We start from the raw sequence: 14,292 nt of genomic DNA, 5'->3' as shown, positions 1-14,292 counted from the left end.
TCATTACTATAATATTGTGAAATATTTGCTAGGTATTTTTGCCTGCTATCCCCATTTTTTCATTGACACTTTCTTTATTTAGTAACTGGGTCATCCTGTATTTGTTGCTATAGGCAAGAAGCATAGAACAGAGAAAACATATTCTTGCCTAGATTCTAAATTTTAAACTTTAGGCCTTGCAATGAATGGAAAGGATTCTGGTAAAGATAATACACTTGTAAAAATACTTGGATTTTTAGAAAACCATGGATTCCTGACCTTAGCATAAAGGTCCTCCTTGCTGTAGTGGAAGGAGAATTAGTCCAGGAGTAGTGAGAAGAGTTTAGACGACAGCAGTTTGCTGATAGTGACTATTCCCTGAGCTCACGCTCCACCAGAATAAGTGGAGAGGGATGTGGCAGTGGGGAACTGTCTGCCATATCCTGGATAAAGTGGGTGCCAACAGTAAGAGCAGCTATGGCTGCCTGGCTTGTCTAGGCAGATGAGCAAAAATTCACCCCACAGCACCCCTCTAGGCTTTGTGATAATTATCAGAATCAAAATGGAGTCACTAGTATTTTTTCGTTTGTTTTTTAAGAAAAAAAAAAGTAGTTCTTTCCCCCCTGACAAACAGAGCCAAGGAAGACTATGAAGAAAGGGTTCTCAACTCCTATACATGATAACAAAAGTATCAGAAAAACTCTGTGTATTAGTCTGTTTTCATACCGCTATAAATAACTGCCTGAGACCGAGTAATTTATAAAAGGAAGGGGTTTAACTGATTCACAGTTCAGCATGGCTGTGAAGGCCTCAGGAAATTTACAATCATGCCCGAAGGTGAAGGAGAAGCAAGGCACCTTCTTCACGAGGCGGCAGGAAGAAGTGACGAGCCAAGGGGGAAGAGCCCCTTATAAAACCATTAGATCTGGAGGGAACTCACTCACTATCACGAGAACAACATGGAGGAATCTGCCCCCTTGATTCAATTACCTCCACCTGGTCTCACCCTTGACACATGGGGATTATTGGGATTATGAGGATTACTATTCAAGATAAGATTGGGTAGGGACACAAGCCTAACCATGACTCTCTGCAAAAAACACAAGCTTGCACAAAGGCCATCACAACCTTACACAAAAAATGCTTCTGCAAGGATATCTGCCCAGCAACTGCCTGTTCAATCTTAAACTGGCATCACCTTTGTTATTAATCTTTGTAGCCAAAGATAATTATCTCAAAACAATTATATAATCCTCATTTTTTCTCTAAAAATGTTTGTCTTTATTTACCTTCCTGAATATTCATATAATTACTATGTCATGTGTACTATTGTACACATGTGTACAATCTTCTACCCTTGAATCAATTTCTTTTTTAATTTTAGAGAGCCTCTCTCTCTTTGTTATGCAAGTTGACATAAATGGTGTCAGAAATGGGACTTCACTATTAGAAGGAAACCAGGTGATTCTTGGGACTGATATGCAGTACTCACTTCAGTCCCTCAAGCTCTCTTCTGCTTCCATGGCTCACCTTTTCTGCCCTGGTTAGTATTCCCTCAAGCTGAACCTCCTCTCTCTTTTTGGTAGAGGTTTTTGGACATAATTTGGGATCTGGTTTGGATATAAGGTCATTTTCAATAAAGAATCTTACATCCCTGGTGGGATGATAAAATACTTTTTGCCCTGTCTGTTAAGTTCTTTCTAAGATAGAGCCAACTGTCTTTTGGATCAAGTACTCTAGTTTCTACAGAATTTACATTCTGTCTGAGAGGCATGTCTTTTCTAGTGAATTTATTTTGTTGATCTGCACACCTCATGTAAAATTTTTGTGAATACTCTTACCATAATTTATTTTGATTTGGTTTGATTCTTCTCATGCTTGTTTCTGAATATCTTCTAAGAACAAAAAATAAACATTCTAAATGATGAATGAAGTATGGGTAATTAAAAGCAATTAGGGTGGTTGTCACTATCTAAAACACCAGTGGAAACTCCTGACACTCTTTGAAAGAATTTGTCAAATTTTCTTTGCTCTGGAGAAATTAATAAGAAACAAAATGGGATTCTCAAACCTTACTCTGTGCCAGGTTTCCTGGGATTCCAGTCAGCTATATATGATGACCTGTTCTTGTACACAGTTTTTAAACTAAAGGGCAAATTACCTTAAGGAAAATCCAGAGCTTAAATGATCTTGACTTGAACTCTTTGAAAAACCTGCAACTACAGAGTTAACCTGTAAAGCCTGCTAAGTTCTCTAGCTCTCTAATTTTTTTTTCTTTTGCCTACTTTAAGCCTGCTAACTTTTCTACTGGTGTTGAGATAAAACTTATTATTTATGCCATTCCAGCAAAGACAAAAGTCTTAAAGGGCTTTCAAGTTCATGAATTTAAGGATTACCACAGGTCCATCATAATTGTTAGTAAAATGAAAATATAAATATTTTCAGAATTGTCAGCATACATTTTTGCCTGGGTTTACTAGCTAATAGTTTTAAATTTGTGTTTGATAGATAATTTAATTTGTCAGCATTTGACACAAAGATTATAAAGCTATAAACTCAGCCTAAAACAGAATAATCTTTGTATAATTCTTTGAGACGTAAGACTAAACTGACTTTGTTGGTTTAATAAAAATAGTTGTATCTACTTAGTTATTGGCAAAATACCCATATATTTAAGTTTCTTACTTAGGTAGATGCCTGATATTCACAGTATATAAAAATTATCAACAGGGAAATAACTTGAAATGATGACCAGCTTTTTCTAATATCTCAATTTTCATAAGTAATCTAGGTAAACTGTTAAATATTAAATAAATTAGGTAAATATCAATGGAATAATTATCTATAAATAAACTTTTCATGTAATTTGAAATATTAAGATTGTGTTATGTTAAATTAAGTAATACTCATCAAATGTCTGAATTATTTGCAAAAAACATTAAAAAATGAAATTATTGAACACAAATATAAGTTTCTTCTAGGCTTCTCAAACTTTATAGAAAGGCTAAATATATTTGGGTTATTGATATGCATACATATTTTGTTATAGGGAAACAAGTTTGTATAAATTATAAAATGGTTATTATCTATGAGATACTGATATGTGAGAGTTCAAAATTGCTTGCTAAAACTTAATGTTGCTAAGGGTTAAAATTCTAATTTGCATATATATGTATACACACATAAAAACATACATATGTAAAATTCTATATGTAAGATGTGCAAAACAAGAAGTTTTTAATGAGACAAATTATAATAAGCACATAAAATATCCTTTTTTTAAGATAGAAATAATAATTTTGTCTAATTTGGAGGTTATTTAAAGGTCATTTCAAAATATGAGTTTAAGAAGGAAATAGAAACAAGACTCAAACGAACCGGAAGTAGAAGTAGAACCAGAAGAGACATAAATAAAGTTATGGGTATGAAAGTGAATTTTTGATAATAAAGGTTAAAAAGAAAAGAGAATAATTTTATTTGAGAGATAATTTTATGACAAATTTTTATCCTAAACTAAAATGTCTGGTCATTTAGTAAGAGGAAGTATAGAATGCATAAATTCCAGGCATTTCATAAATGGTCTGAACAAGTAGTGATAATGTTTGTGAAGTAGGAATTTATGAAAGTTATTATGTGCATGATTAAGTTGCTGCATCTAGAAAGAAATTATTTATAAGTATTTCTAAAACTTGAGCTTTGATATTAAAGATACACTAAAACAAAACTAAAAATTTGGTTCCCTATGTTCAAACAAGGTTTTCTTAAAGTATTCATTTGTTCTTAGTAAAACTGCAAAAGGTATTGATTTTTAATTTTTAAATCTGTTTCTTTAACAGATACCTTCTAAACTGTTGAAAGTTTCTATTTTTGCACATTTATTCCTGAGATCCACTAAATTTTCCTTGTTTCAGGGTGGAAATGCTGGCTTTTTCATTCAGAATGGTAATTTCATTTCTTGAGGTAAAATGTCTCATTTTCAAACTTCTCAGATGTATATCTCAGAGTTTCAACTCTTGCTGTATCTCACTTCACATGATTTGCAGGTCATGAATCATTGCCTTTGGCTATCCTTCTTTCTCCCCATAGAAAGACAGATAAAGCGATAGAGATGGAGATGGAGATGGAGATGGAGATAGAGACAGAGATAGAGATAGAGATGATATAGATATTTGTTTGGCTGGGGTGATAACTCTCTTTTTCAGCCTTTTCATCAGCTCCTGTAATTTTTTTCCTAGTACCAACTTTACTGTTACGGCCTAATGCTGAAACCTTCCAAGACCTAGAAAAGCAATGTCTTCCTTCAGTATAACTTGCTTCCATACTCATAGCTTTCATGATGTGTCTGAATTATTTCATGTAGCCAGTAAGCTTGACATGCTTTTACTTTTTTCTAAGAGCCATGTATTCCCCTGCTCAATGTACTGGCTTTCTTGTTTACGTTCTTCTCTAATATAATGTACACTCATAACCTTGTGCATATATTCTTCTTGTGTCTGATTAAATTTAAGTACTCTTTTCATCAGGTTCAACTTCCAGGTTGTCTAAATGGGCTTCCCATTAGGAGAAACAATCTCATTATGGGCATTTTCTCTCTACTTTTTTGGCAACTGGCCTTAAAAAATAGAATTTAGGTTTTATTAAGATAATTTCCTATGTTGTCTTCATTAGGTTTTTGATTACTTAGGAAAACTGATCTTTGAAAGGGTTAAGGTTTTTAAATCCATGTAACTTTATGTATTACTTTGGATGTTGATATGGTTTGGGTGTGTGTCCCTTCCAAAACTCATGTTAAAATGTATTCCCCAATGTTGAAGGTAGGGTCTAGCAGGAGATACTGGATCATGGGGCAGATCCTTCATGAATGGCTTAATGTCACCCCCTTGATAATGACTGAGTTCTTGCTTAGTTAGTTCATGTGAGATCTGATTGCTTAAAGGAGTCTAGGACCTCTCCCTTCTCTTTCTTGCTTCCTTTCTCACCATGTAATATGCTGGCTCCCCCTTCATCTTCCACCATGATTGTAAGCTTTCTGAGACCCTTGCCAGAAGCAGATGTCAGCACCACACTTCTTGAACAGCCTACAGAACCATGATCCAAAATAAACCTCTTTTCTTTATAAATTACCCAGCCTCAGGTATTTCTTTAGAGCAACCCAAGTATGGACTAACACAGAAAATTGGTACCAAGGATTAGGGCATTGCTGTAAAGATACCTGAAGACATAGAAGTGGCTTTGGAACTGGGTAATATGCAGAGGTTGGAAGAGTTTGGAGGGCTCAGAAGAAGGAAGAGAGATAAGGAAAAGTTTGGAGCATCTTAGAGACTGGTTAAATGGTTGTGACCAAAATGCTTGTAAAAATGGAGCCAGGCTGATGAGGTCTCAGATGAAAAGGAAGACATTATTGAGAATTGGAGTAAAGGTAACTTGTGTTATACCTTAGCAAAGAGCTTGGCTGCATTCTATTCATGTCCTGGGAATCTATGGAAGTTTGAACTTAACAGTGATGACTTAGGGTATCTGGCAGAAGAAATTTCTAAGTAGCAAAGCATTCAAGAGGTATCAATCAGATATGGGAGCAAAGAAATGACTTTGCTTAAAGTTGAAGTTTATAATTAAAAGCGAAGCATAGACTAAAAGTTTGGAAACTCAGCAGCCTGGCATTGTGGTAAGGAAGGAAAGAGCATTTTTTAGGAGAAGAATATAAATGGGCTGCAGAGCAACCACTTTCTAAATACATTAGCATGACTAAAAGGGAGCCAAGTATTAATACCCAAGAAAATGGGAAAACGGCCTTGAAGGAATTTCAGAGATCTTCAAGGAAGCCCCTTCTTTCACAGACCCAGAAGTCAAGGAAGAAAGAATGGTTTAGTGGACCAGGCCCAGAGCACTGCTGCCCTGTTCAGTCTCAGGACACTGCTCCTTGCATCCCAGCAACTATGGCTCCAGTCTTGGCTCTACAGGCCCCAGATACAGATTGGGCTGCTGCTTTGAGAACACAAGCATCTGGAAACCTTGATGGCTTCCATGTGGTGTTAAACCTATAGGCACACAGAATGCAAGAGTAAAGGAGGCTTCAATGCTTCCAACTAGATTTAGGAAGATGTATCAGAAAGCCTGGGTGCCCAGACAGAAGCCTACCACAAGGGCAGAGTACCTACAAAGATTCTCTACTATGGCAGTGCCAAGGAGACATGTACGATTGAAGTCCCCACATAGAGCCCCCACTGGGTCACTGGCTAGGAAAGCTGTGGGAAGGGGGTCTTCACCCTGCATCCCCTAACATGGTAGAGCCAGCAGCAGCTTACCCCCTTAGCCTGGTAAAACAGCAGGCACTCAACTCCAACTGGTGAGAGTAGGCACAGAGGCTGCACCCTGCAAAACTAAAGGGCAGAGTTTGCCCAGAGCTGCCCAAGGCCATGTGAGCCTACCTCTTGTGCCACTATCCTCAAAATGTGGGAGATGGAGTCAAGGGAGATTATTTTGGAGCTTTAAAGTTGAATGTCTGCGCTGATCAGTTTCAGACTTATGTGGGGTCTGTTGTCCCTTTCTTTTGGCTTATTTCCCCCATTTGGAATGGACATTTTTACCCAATGCCTATACCATCATTGTATCTTGGAAGTAAATAACTCGTTTTTTATTTTATAGGCTCATAGGTAGAAGGAATTTGTCTTGAGTCTCAGATGAGACTTTGGACTTTGAACATTTGAATGGATACTGGAGATTTGTAACACTTTTCCGGACTATTGGAAAGGGGTGATTGTATTTTGTAGTTTAAGAACATGAGATCTGGGGAGCCAGGGGTGGAATGATATGGTTTGGATGTAAGTCCCCTCCAGATCATCTTGAAATGTGATTCCCAATGTTGGAGGTGGGACCTAGTGGGAGGTGTTGGATCATGGGGGCAGATTTGTCATAAACGGTTTCGCTCCATTCCCTTGGTGATGAGTGAGTTCTCTCTCAGTTCATGCAAGATCTGATTGCTTTAAAGAGTCTAGAACCCCCCCTTCTCTCTTTCCTTCTTCTCTTACCATGTGATGCACAGAATCCCCTTTCAGCTTCTGCCATCTTTGTAAGTTTCCTAAGGTCCTCAACAGAAGCAGATACTGGTACCGTGCTACTTATAGAATTTGCAGAACCTTGAGCCAAAATAAACCTCTTTTCTTTATAAATTACCCAGCTTCAGTTTTTTTAAAATAGTAATGCTGCAGTGGACTAACACAGAAGTGTTTTGATTATTACTTTGCTTAAATGAATATGTATTATTGTAGAGTGACCTGTGATTCTGTTTTGATCAAGTCATTTGACACTTTGACATCTTTTACAGGTTTCCCTGGGACCAAAATTCTGAATTAAGTCTCTTTGGTGTAAAATTAACTGAGATTTTCCAGTTGGGTCCCTAGTGAGCCTTAAAGAATGTATCTCTTATAGAGATATTAAATGATTAAGCTCACCTGGTAAATTGTACAGGAAGCATTGTCAAATGATAAGTTGTACTAGATGTTCTTCCAGTTACACTTATGGGTATGTTTTTGACATAAATGTTTCAAAAGTGATATCAATATATAGAAATCTAGTAAGTTATGAGGCATAATTCTGGTTATGTTAATTCTTTCCTAAAGTTATATTTTTTACGAGTATGTTATTTATGTGAGTATTCTAATGATTATATAAAATTTATAAAAGTGTTGGTTTTGATATGATGCTATCAGTCATGATTCTAGATGTGATCTTAAATGCTGTATTTAATAGAAACAACTCAATCTCCTTGTCAATCATCAGATTTTTAATCACGGCTGTTGAAAGTTTTTCTCATACATAATTATTGGTTTGAATTCTTCTTTAAAAGCATTTTGAAAACTATACTCCAAAATTGCCTCATGAAAAAGACTCTAACAAGTACTTTGTGGACACAGATTTCTGATAACTTTAAAATCGATGCACAAAAAAAAAATTTTCCAGACTCTAATAAAAACAAATGAATTTATAATAGTGCTAATGAAAATCAAGCAAAATAAAAAATCAATTACATGAAATTCAGTAACTTCTGAAAATAAGGTTTTTATGACCTTTATTTGAAGGACTATTGACTGTTTACTTAAATGCTTTATTTTCCAGATTTAAGAAAATTTTCCCTCTTAAGTAATCTATAATTTACAACAATTTGGTAAAGTATACTTGTGTGAACAAAGGTGGAAGTATTTACTTTTTCTTCCTACTTGATTCCCCAAAATTCAGAAAATATTCATGAGTATTCTTATGTTTATGACAATACAGTTATTTGCAATAGTTTAACAAAAAATTGGATCCCCAGCATCTCCCTTTAACTTCTGCCATCATTGTAAGTTTCCTAAGGACCTCACCAGAAGCAGATGCTGGCACCATGCTACTCATACAGGTTGCAGAACCTTGAGTCACAATAAATTCTCTCTCTTTATAGCAGGATATAATTGGTTACATTACTGAGGCTTTGACTGAACTAATATTTGAGAATGTGCGTAAAATGCCTGGCTTTAAGGATTCCCAGTCTTATAGTGAGTTGGCAGATAAACAAACAAACAAACAAATAAACAAATAATGTTACTTACTGGCAGGCCCAAGAACCTCAAGACTGTAAGTACAATCTAAAGTCAACCTTTGTTTGGTTTCCTGCCTCAAGAGGTTTTAAAATCTGGTATTCCTATGTAATCAATGCAGAGAGAAAAAATGTTTCTAAAAGAAAAACTGTAATACACCTGTTAGATTGCAACCCTATGCATTGTTTTCAAATTCTTCTTATCCACCTGGAGACTAGACTAGATCCTAAATTCTCTAATTTTATTCAATATTTGGCTACAACTGTCCAATTAAAATCAAAATTTCTATTTTCCTGAAGCCCTAGCTGAAACTAGATGCATTTTAAGAAATAAAGCTTGTGCCTGATGTATGGGTTGCACAGAAAGTCCACTAAACTGCTGGATGCAGGAGAAGGTTGACATTTTTACACTGTAGAAAGTTCTTCCCAAGACATCAGAACAGGACTGTGTATCATAATGAGATTCTTACCCCTCTAAAGGCCTACCTTTTTATATAGCAGGATGATGCTGTATGTAATGAAATTTCACAACCAGTATCTTCTTCTGGTAACTTAATAGAACTTAACCGAAAAAAAATCCCTTAGAATCCTTTAGTTAAGTAAGAAAAGTATCTGTACAACTGCTAATACTGCTTGGTGGACCTGGAGAAATCCCTCTGGGAAAGTTGAGACTCATATACACAGAATTTAAAAAACAGGTCACATAGTTACAACTTAACTCCCTAAGGTCATTTGATTTACTAAATTGATTGCCTTTAAGCTTGGGTTTATGGCTGAAAACTATTATACAAACTGAGATTGTCATATTAATATTAATTTTATATTGTATTTTCCCTTTTAAAACTTGTTATCTATTACTTGTTAAATTTTTTATGGCAGCACTACCTGCTGGCCCAGCAATTTGAGTTGATAACAAAAGACTGTGGAACAGACAAAATTGAACTCAATAATGGACTCCAAGTAGATTTTGGTTTAGAGTCATTCCCTTCAAAACTCCCTTGCTGCTGAAATGTGGCTTTAAACAAGTTTTGAATACTGATTCCTAGTTGCTAATCATTCCCCCAATGTGGGATGAGACCAGCAAGCAGGAAAGATTCATTCAGGCACAAAGGACCATTAAAGCTTAACTGCAGGATAATAGATCTGTGATGCTTTTGGAAAAAAAACCTTGATCAAAAGAGGCAAATGTGAAAGCTGTCAGAATAAAAAGAAGTCACTAATATTGAAAACAATAACGAACCCTGACAGATAGAGCCAGGGAAGTCTATGGGGGAGGGGTCTCATGCTTGTATGCACCATAACAAAGCTATCACAAAAGACTCCACAAAAAACAAACAAACAAACAAACAAACATAACTTTGCACTAATGTCATTGCAATCTTATACTAAAAAAACAAAATCCTTCTGCAAGGACATCTCTCCAGCAACTGCCTGTCCAACCTTGAACTGGCATCACTCTTGTTATTGATCTTTGCAGCCAAGGATAATTATCTCAAAAGAGTTATGTGATCCTCCTCATTTTTTGTTTTAAAACTTTTATCTTCCTTTACCTCCCAGAACAAGCACATAGTTTAATATGGTACGGATATTCCCACTGCAATGTTCTACTCCTGAATAAATGTAATTTTCTTTTAGAGAACCTCTCTCCGTTATTTAGGTTGACAGCTCCAAGCTGGCAAGAGAGCAACAGCATCAGCCTTTATGCTCAGGGTACAGCATGGCACAGACCTGAAGGGAACTTTTTTCAAGGAACAAAAATAATATGCCAGGATTTTCATTTAATAAAACCAAAATCACAATGGACATAAGGTGGCTCAGCAGATACCAACACATTCAGGTGCCAACCTAAGCAGATACCTCCCTCCCTCGTTGTCTGCCTTGAGTCTGCATCATTCAAGTCTTCCTGGAATTTAAAAAGCAATCTTAGGTAAATGTCAAGTGAGGATCCTTAAACTTACAAAGATTAAACATCTCCATTTGGAGAAGAGAGGCAAGTTTAGTTTAATAATAAAAACAATAAGGAGGATCACGTCCACCCTTTAGATGAATATCAAATTTAAGAAAAGAATAAGGCTGGTCAAAATGGCAAATGTGTGGATAGTTGACCCAGGACTCAGAAAGCAATAAATAACTGATCAATGGACCACATCCCTCAAGATGAAATGTAATGGGGACAATGTGGACATAATGTAAATACTTTAGTAGATGACATGGGCTTAGCTGCAGAGTGTGTAAATAGCTAAAGTTTCAATGACCATTAAATGCATTAATAAAATTATAATTACGAGGAAAGGTGGACAGTTCTAATTAAAGGCACTAGTCAAGGTATTCTTGGAGTAGTGTGTGTGTATGTGTGTGTGTGTGTGTGTGTGTGTGTCCTGGAAATGAGAATTGAGGGGACTAAAAAGAAAAGAACTGACTTATACGGTTGACTTCACATGATAACGGCTATTACATGAAAGAGTAATTAAATTTTTCTGTGGTCCTAGTGGATAGAATTAAGGCCACTTGCAAAATATATACAAGGAGAGAATTTTTTAACCTAGAAAAAAAGAACTTTTTACACATAAAACTGTCTAAAGATAGAGTAAGTAGTGAGTTCCCTGTCACTGGAAAGGAGATTCTGGTTTTGCAGTGAGGATCTGGAGGGAGAATTCAAATATCAAATGGGTAATAGAGGGTCAAATAAATTTTTAATCCTTCCCAAGTCTATGATTTCATGGTATTATAACAGTTAGACTTTTGAACTATGCAGAAAATTGGAAAGGAGTTTGAAAAACAGAGAGAATGATTGTTAGAAATCATTATAAGTTGCAGTGGCTGCTTCTGGAACCCAAATAATTGAAAAGGTATACAAGCTAAATGTTTTCATATTTTTATAATCCAAAATGCATTATGAATATTTCCTGTGCCATTGCATTTACTAAATAATGTAAAACCCTTGACATATATATTTTGCATGAAATGAATAACCTAAGATGCAGAAACACCCTGTTGATTGATGCAATCCAGTGGGCATTTTTGAGATGGCAAAGCCTCACTGAGAGGCCCCCCGGTACTGTCTGCCTCTGGACAATGTAATGAGGACATGGAAAATCTATGGCTTTCTGTTGCCTTCACATTTGCATCAATTGGGATGATTTTAGGAACATATCACAGAAAATCCAACTAAACAATGATATGGTATAATACTACATTGGGTGGTAGGAAGCCCAGGATAAGGTAGTTACAGGACTGATGAATTCAATGGCTCAGTGTTGTCAGGTATTCAGGTTGAGTTCTCTGTGGTTCTTGTTGACTTTCCCTTCATAGCTGCAACCTGGCTGAACAATATAAACCACCACGTAAGCCACTCATCACACATGATAATGTCTAAGGGGAAAAAAAGAGTGTTTAACAAAACACCACTGGTAAAGGAGATGAGATGACCCTGAGTGACTTAGGTTAATTTACATTTTACCTTCTGTGTGGGGCCAGAAGTAGGCCAATGAGTGTTCAATGTCTGAACAAAATCAGGGGTTTTTAGCAGGGAAGAGATGCAATGGAAGAGGTATGGATTTTGTCTAGGTAACGAACAGTGTCTGCCACAGCTTTTTGTGCCAGGCTCCAACGCCTGTTTTGAAACAAAAATACCGTAGCAGTGTGTCACATAACAAAGAACCTTACCCAGGCTAACGGAACAGAAATTCATGTCTCACAGATCAGGAAGGAAGGTATTGGTTGGGCGATGCTTCCTCTAAAACCTGTAGGAAACTCCTTCATTGCCTCTTCCTAGCCTCTGGTGTTTGCCAACAGTCCTTGGCATTCCTCAGCTTGTAGATACATTGTTCCAATCTCTGCCTCCATCATCACATGGCTGACTTCCTCCTGTGTGTCTCTGTCTTCTCTTCTTATAAGGACACCAGTCATATTGAATTAGCACCTACCCTAATGACCTCATTATAATTTGATTACAGTACTAAGACCTTATTTCCAAACAGGGTCCTATTCACTGCAGTGCTAGGGATTAAAATTTTAACATATTTTTGGGGGAGAGGGCACAATTTAACCCATAATACTTACACAGTGACACTCTTCAAGGGATCCCAACCTTGCCTGTATGGAATCTTCCTCTGTAAACAAGGTCCAAGGTTTCTTCTTCTACACAGTAGGGGTATGGAGACACCAGGATATATTGATAAGAGCACCAAACAGTATGGTATGCTGGAAAGAGCATCAAAACAGTTTGAAGACTTGAACGCTGTTTGGATCATCTTAGGAAAGGCAATTATTTTCTCTTAACCTGTTAGTTTCCTCACTGTTACTCATCTAAGAACTTCCCAGGCAAAAGGTACTCTGACCTAAGAGCATTGCTTGCCTCATGCCAGAGCTGTATGGCTCTTTATGGAGATGAACATATCTGACCATTGCCTGATACCATTGAACATTCATTTATTTTACTCATTTCTGGTGCAACATTTCCAAAGCACTCTTATTACAAAGTCTTCCCACATGATGTGCTTATAGATGTGAATTTCCTTTCTCCAAAATTGTTATATTTCTCAATATAATTTGAACCATTGTCCTTTAAATGTTGTGAAAAAAATAAAGATTTCAGGTTTTTTTTTCTTTCTAAATTCTTGGTTGTAAAATGTCATGTTATTTTCCTTTAGTACGTCGGGTTTACAAGGCAATGCGACCTTCCTGTTTTTTGTTTTTGTTTTTTTTCATTTATAATGTCTTTACTTGATTAGAAATGTGTAATCTCAAATGCTTGGGGTGTAATAAGGAATACATACTAATTGAGATTTTTTTAATTGCAAAATAATAGGAAAGTTTATGGGTGAATGAACTTATTACCAGTGGCATTTTTAAAGAAAAACACTCTCACCTGCATTTCCAGGGGCAGAATGGTTCAGAAGAAAGTGAATTTCTCGAATTCCACTGACTTCTTTAACAAACGTTGATGAGCTTGGGTGTGTGAATAAGCAAGCCCAGTGCAGGTCTAGCTGAGTTGGCACGAGGTTAGGGAAAGGGGCTGTATCAACAGATGAATGAGATCACTTCTTCTCCTCCATTCCAGGATAGTCAGAAGGGTTCAAAGAGGCTCAATGATGAGAGTTGCCTCTTATTCTGGGTCAGGACACACACTCATGCCTTCGTAACTATTTTTATTAATGTTTGTGTCTGCCTGATATGCTTTCTTCTTTTTATTCTAATGGAATATGCCTTCCTATCCACAAGGTGGGTCTATAACATAGGCTGGAACCATCGTATCATCCCATGACCCTGGTGTTCTGGATTTTTTGTTGCAATATCATACCCCTTAGTAGGAAATAGGCTGATAAAGCTGAGCAGTGTGAGGAGGCATAGCACACATGCACCTACTTCAGATCCGCTAAGGAGGATGAGAGGCAAAGAACAAGCTCTCAGAGGGCTGGGCTAAAAGCCACAGAAAACAGTGGATGAGGACATCAACCCAGGGATAAGATAGTGTTTTTTTAAGGTACCTTCATTTCTGCTGTAACATATGTATTCCTAAAATTTACTGCACTAGACAAATCATGCAGTAAGAAAGACAGGGTATATGGGAGAAATGGGTCTGGGGGCCCAACACTCAAAAACTGTCAGTGACATATTTTTAAAACATGGGAGCCTGATAAGAGCTTGGAGTGAGTCGAGATCGCACCACTGGGCAACAGAGTTAGACTCCGTCTCAAAAAAAAAAAAAAGGTAATATCCTGATAAAAATGGCAGCACAG

The 14,292-nt window shown here is 36.7% G+C and overlaps 1 long non-coding RNA gene across 1 annotated transcript in view; it reads right to left on the bottom strand.

Annotated features, from left to right (window-relative positions):
* LOC103884724 overlaps positions 1–14,292 on the bottom strand; it is an 89,935-nt gene that overhangs the window by 31,043 nt on the left and 44,600 nt on the right. Inside the window, exon 7 of the long non-coding RNA XR_004182635.1 lies at positions 12,614–12,754. This is a non-coding gene — a long non-coding RNA (uncharacterized LOC103884724). The remainder of the gene's footprint in view (positions 1–12,613; positions 12,755–14,292) is intronic.

This window comes from Papio anubis, chromosome 3 (genome assembly GCF_008728515.1).
Source record: "Papio anubis isolate 15944 chromosome 3, Panubis1.0, whole genome shotgun sequence".
In the NCBI taxonomy this organism is placed as follows: Eukaryota; Metazoa; Chordata; class Mammalia; order Primates; family Cercopithecidae; genus Papio; species Papio anubis.
The sequence above is the reverse complement of the archived record's forward strand: the minus strand, read 5'-3'. Positions and strand labels throughout refer to the sequence as shown.